The following is a 6,000-nucleotide window of genomic DNA, read 5'->3' on the forward strand; positions in this document are numbered from 1 at the left end:
TGTCGGCTGTGATTTCTGGAGTACCTCAGCGTTCCGTTCTGGGCCCACTTCTCTTCTTAATTTACATCAATGACCTCCCTTATGATATATCTTCTAATGCACGTTTATTTTCTGATGATTGTGTTATATACCGATCCATTAATGATAGTTCAGGTGCCCTCATTTTTCAACGCGACATACAAACAGTACAGAAATGAAGTAAACATGGTTAATATCTTTAAATGTATGTAAAATCTCATTAAGCTCTTTCCACCTTCGAAGTTCTTACGTAGCGCCCACGTATTTTTTTAGTAGCTCAGTAATATCCTGTGTGAGATTTTATAAATATCTAGGGCTTCTTTTAACACCGAATCTTTCTTGGTCTTCTCTGTTATGTTCGGAGCGTGGTAGCCCCGTTAGCAAGGAATGTCTGAATTCGGTTGCTGGGTGGAGACTGCGTTTATTGCAAGAGCAAAGAAGAGGGAGCGGGAGAGAGACGAGAACGGGTGTATGGCCTTCTGCAGGCGGCGGCAAAGTTTCAGACGTTGGCGTAAGCACTACAAAATTGCAATCAGCTGTCAAACCTCTGAGGGCTGCGATGTAGCTGCTGATCGATTCTTCCGGCAATTGGTCGCGTCGCTGGAAAACGTACCGGCTGTACAGCTCGGACGGTCTAGGATCGAAGTGCTTCTGGAGAAATGTGACCAGGTCTGGATATCTAACCTCTCCGGAAGTTTTCGGTGCGACCAGCACGCGCAGGCAGTTTTCAAGGTGTCAGTCCCGCACAGCGTCAGGACGAGCTCGCGCTTCTTTGCTTCATCGGAGACGTCGTTCGCCACTAAGTAGAAGATGAGACGCTGCATCCACGATGACCAATTCTTGCCGGTAAAAGGCTCGACGGCACCGTGTAGTACTCCGATAGCCATCGGCGTGATCTCGAACTGCGTACGGTCTAAACCCTACTTCTCGTCGCCAGTGCTAAGTTGGGAGCGTGGGAGCCCCGTAAGCAAGGAACGTCTCAACTCGGTTGCTGGGTAGAGACTGCGTTTATTGCAAGAGCAAGGAAGTGGGAGCGAGAGAGAGACGGGAACGAGTATAGAAGAAAGCGCTTCCGGTGCCGTGCCGCGCAGACGGTCAGAGGGGGATTGTCTTTTTCGATGGTGCCGCAAGGCTCGGGTGTCTCAGCTCGCGCATCGCTCGTAGGAGGTCCCCTTGAAGCTGCCGGCTTGCATGCACGAAGGAGACATTGCAGAGGGAGCAGCCGTGCCTCGTTTGGCTATGCCATACACAACACTCTCACATAGCGATAATATCTGACGAGGCTAACCGCACTCCTGGCTTTCTCCGGCGAAAATTGAAATTTGCCTCCCCTTCCGTAAAAACCCTTGCTTAGAAATCTCTTGTAAGGCCCAAGCTAGAATAAGCATGCTTAGTTTGGGACCCTGATAAGGCTAATCTAATTCCGGTCATCCGAAACCACCCAGCTCGATTTATCTTCCATGAATTTTCTTCCCATACTAGTGTCGCAGCACTAAAAATTATTGAAAAAATTGCAAACCTAGAAACACAACGTAAAATAGCCAGGCTCATTCTTGTGACGACCTCACATACTGCGCGGGTCCGCACGGGACGGAGAGGCAAAGAGACACCGTTTGATCCAGTTGCAACAAAACACATACATTCAAGAATTATATATTAGTGTGTACATATAAAAGAGGCTGGGGTTCCCAAGCTTACATGCTGTTGCGTTGGCGCCGGAGACTTCGTCAGAAGGAAAGGAGGAACTGCGGAGTTGACGCTGTTCTTTCCCTGAGGCTCAGTTCTTCCCCCGAAGGCTTGGGCACTTCGGGCGTCGGAGGACCGACCGCCAGCGGTGGCGTCTCGGGATTTGCCCGTCAAAAACTGACCGGCTTTTTCTCTTTTTTTCCCCCGTCCATTCGGGGGATCTTTCTTTCCAGGCTGGAGAGTCTCCCTCGCCCTCCTCTCAGCGCCGGCGACTGCGGCATTCCCCGTCTTCCCCCGCATTTTCCCACCGGCTCGGGCCTTTCCTCCTCCGGCCGGCGCCACTGTCACACCTGCAGGGGTGTGCTCGACCAGTTGAATGCTTGTTGGCGTGGGAATAAAGATGACGGTCAAGCTATCACCCTTCAGACCCATGAGCCTTTGCCCCCGACACCCGACGATTCCTGGCGCCATACAGTCTTTTGTTCGAGCGCTTCTGGGGTCACGCAAAAGGAAGATGTTGCGGAGATAGTGACCCTCAAGAGACGCGCAGCGGACTATCACATTTTCTATCATAAATTATACCATTTTCCTACTGACAGCATCGTTATATCACCCGCTCGCAGGCAATCATCACGGGAACGTCATTCCAAGTCTGTATACCCTCTGTACGGGCGCACGTCATCGCGTCTTCACTCGTTTTTTTCTGCAAACAGCAAAAGACTGGAATGATCCGCCTGAAGAAGCGGCCCACCACTCGAGCGCTACGAATTTCACTACCACCACTGGAAACCTTCTTCTGTGAAGCCGCGCACCCCTCATGCAAAACCCCTGCCCACGGAAATTTGAGGACTAAATGAATAAATATACTGATATCGATACTTACTTCCCAGTGGGAAATTATAGCGGTCCCTCTGCGCGCACCCGGCTGGGAACACGTCCCAACAAGTTCCGCGATACTGGTGCGTGACACGTGTTATCAACCCGTGGAGCAGCAAGGCGCGGCCAAGTTCAATTAACATGGGCCGCTTAGGCGGAGATCTAATGCGGTGTAGAACCAAGCGCCAGCGACATCTGTTGCGGCTGTGGAACTGAAGCGCCAAAATGAAATTAGTGGGCAAATAAAATAAAAGAAAAATAACTGGTTACACGTTTGTGACACAACCAATTAAACCACTATTCCATGTCACCGATCTAAAAAAAACGTTGTATTTGAGTACATTTCTTGCAAAGAACAGTGCTTTTTTACATTAAAAAAATTTATGTTCGCGGTTCGTTAGAGCGACGGGCAGCGGCTCTTAACCCATTCACCTAGACTGTTCTGCGGATGGCTTGCCGCTAGATGCCTCTCTTGGCCAACCTATCTCTCCACCTCTTGCTTTCGTCGCTATAGCGGCTGCTGGCCTTTTATGAGCGTTAATTTAGAGTGCTTTGTTACTCTTTGTCCTCGTGCTACGTTCTTGTAGGCTACGTGTGCGTGCTTGGTTTCTGGCATACTAGCCACAGTTGCATTCGCACGGCTTTTACGCTGCTGCCTTCGGAAAGACGGCGTGGTTCGAGGCAAAGAGAGCGCAGCACGTCGGTGCTCTGTAGTGAAGTGTCAGAGTGAGAACTGCTCCGCTGGCATCATAGTCCAGCGGGAGGGCGCTACAGTCACTTTTTGTGTGCCGGCGTAAAATGGAAAAGTGAAATACAAAAACACAGTTTATCTGAAAAAAAGAAATGGTAAAGTCTGTGTTGTCACAAATAGCCTTTTTTAACGATCTTGTAACCGCCCAGCTCCATGATCCAATCCAACCTGTTTGATGACCACGTTCAGAATGGGGTTTCAATTTTTTTTGATGCTGACTAAAATGGCTGAGCTATGAAGCCTTGGCATTGAGAAAACAATCTTTCCGCTTGCTTTGCAGCTTTCACAGACAGCGCTTATTAAGGGAAATGCTTACATGGTCCTTTGGCAACGAAACCCGAAGTCGTTGCAGGTGTCCAAGGAAAGTGGTCCACAAAACTCCCAGTGACGTCATTAACAAAGAAGCATATTTAGCGACGGGGCGCGAAATCGAACCAAGGAACTTGGGATTGCGAGGCGAGCACGGAGGCCAACGGCACCAAAACCGCGTTGCTTCCTAGTGAATAGAGTTGAACCTTTGGTGTATGCCTTGCCTTACGACTGTATTGTGACGTTCCTTGTGTGTGCTACGAGGTTCCGCGTTCGACGGCGCGGCGTAGACGGAGACCCAGATGACAGCGGCATCATCAATTACCCAGCCATGCTCTTTGAGAGTGACGACCAGAACGAAGGGGTTTAAGCCCAACCGGACCCCCTTTCCATAGTGTCGGCACGAGTCGAACGCCGCCGCCGCCGCCGCCGCCGCGGGGAAACGGGCTTTATCCTCCCCAATTACCGTGGCCGTTCCAGGGGGCCTCGTTTCGGCGGGCCTGGCCCCGTGGCAAGACGGTGGGCATCATCAATCAACCCTCCCGAGCACATCCCAGGACAAGGGACCACTTTCCCGGCCTTTTAGTGACCTCGCGTTCCGGCCTTGAGGGGCGAGTGTCATTTGATGGAGAACGGAGGCCGGTGACCCGCGGGAACTGTCAGCGGGCCAGAGCGCGCCTTACCTTGAGGAGCGAGTGTCATTTGATGGAGAACGGAGGCCGGTGACCCGCGGGAACTGTCAGCGGGCCAGAGCGCGCCTTACCACAGCCGACGCTATGCGCTACCTCGAAGACAACCTTCTTTCCCTCGGACCCAACACGTGAGGGGGGCGAGACCATAAGTGCGGTGGTGTGTTTGTGCGCCCAAGTGAAAGCCCTAGCCCCCCTCCTTCCCCTCCGGCGTGGGCGTCCTCACCCTAAGGAGTGTAGGGAGAAGAGGATATAAAAATCGACAAGCAGTACGGAAGAAGGACGCTCAGGACGACATCGTTCGCCAAGAGGGCCTTCAGCGCCGAAGCCCGACGGCATGCAGCTTCTGCCAGCAACCGCTCGAGCTCAACTCCGGAGCCCCTCCATCGTCCCCATGAAGTCGTCGGCACGTAAGCTCGGACGCCCCAGCCTCTGAATCTTAATCATGTATAATTATTGAATATATCTGTTTGTTTAAACTGAGCCATACGGTGTCTCTTTGCCTCTCCGTCCCGTGTGGACCTGCGCATTATGGGGGTCATCACACTGGTGTCAGAAGTGGGGTCTCAAAAGCAAATGTCCTCTGAATGCTGCGACATTCATGACTTCAAAATTGTAATCAAAAGGGAATCACGGGACTGATTGTGGGACTTTTACCCCCATAAGAGAGGCTTGAGGCACCGGAGGGCTTGAAAAAAAAATGTCTTTATCTGAGGGAGCTCCCACTCCACAGCCGTCGCTCGGAGCAGGCATGCTGGCATTAGCAAGCGTCATTCCGACGTTTACAGGAGATATGACAGGGGTTCCAATCTGCGATTTCTTTTCCATGCTAGAAGAGATTGGGAAAATGGGGGGATGGTCCGATGCTCAAATGCTGGGAATGGCGAGGTGTAAGATGGCAGGAGCTGCTCATGATTTTGCATGGCGAGACGAAAAAGTAAAATCCACAAAATCATTTGCGGAATTTAAGAAGCTCGCGTTTGAGCATTTCGACACTGAACCACGTCACGTGCGGGTACAGAGGTTCCGTGACGCCGGACAGATGGTAGGGGAGGACGTGCGAACGTTTGCGTCGCGGCTTCAGCGCTTAGCGCGCGATACGTTAAGCAGGGAGGAGGAAGGAGACCAGCTAAAGAAGAAATACACGGAGGATATACTTAAAGAGGAAATGACCGCTTTGTTCGTGGCTGGTCTTCAAGACCCCGTGCGCCGGCTCGTGCTCTCGCGCAAGCCGAGCAATTTCGACCAAGCCGTGGAGGCCGCATTGGATGAGGAACGAAATGAGGCGTTAACGACAGCCGCAGCGAGAGTACGCGTCATAGAGAGAGCGGTGCTCAACCCTGAGGTTGCTCTCTTGACAGAGCGATTAGATCGCTTAGAACAGCTGCTATCTCAGCAGGTAGAACGCCAGGTTGAAGCGCGCGCTCAACAGCGCTCATTCGCTGGAAACCGGAGACCGCCACAAAGCTACAGGCGCGGTATGCGAGATTTTGAAGAAATCGTATGCTTCGCTTGCCAGGGTCGCGGACACATCGCCAGGTTCTGCCAAAACGTGCGCCGTGGGGAGCCACAAAGAGAAGCAGGCGAGACACGCCCTAAGCAAGCCTACAGCGGGGCTCCAGATACCGAGACAAAAAACTAGATAGTCCTCCCCAGCCTGAGGAGCGTGGG

Source organism: Amblyomma americanum, chromosome 1 (assembly GCF_052857255.1).
Source record: "Amblyomma americanum isolate KBUSLIRL-KWMA chromosome 1, ASM5285725v1, whole genome shotgun sequence".
In the NCBI taxonomy this organism is placed as follows: Eukaryota; Metazoa; Arthropoda; class Arachnida; order Ixodida; family Ixodidae; genus Amblyomma; species Amblyomma americanum.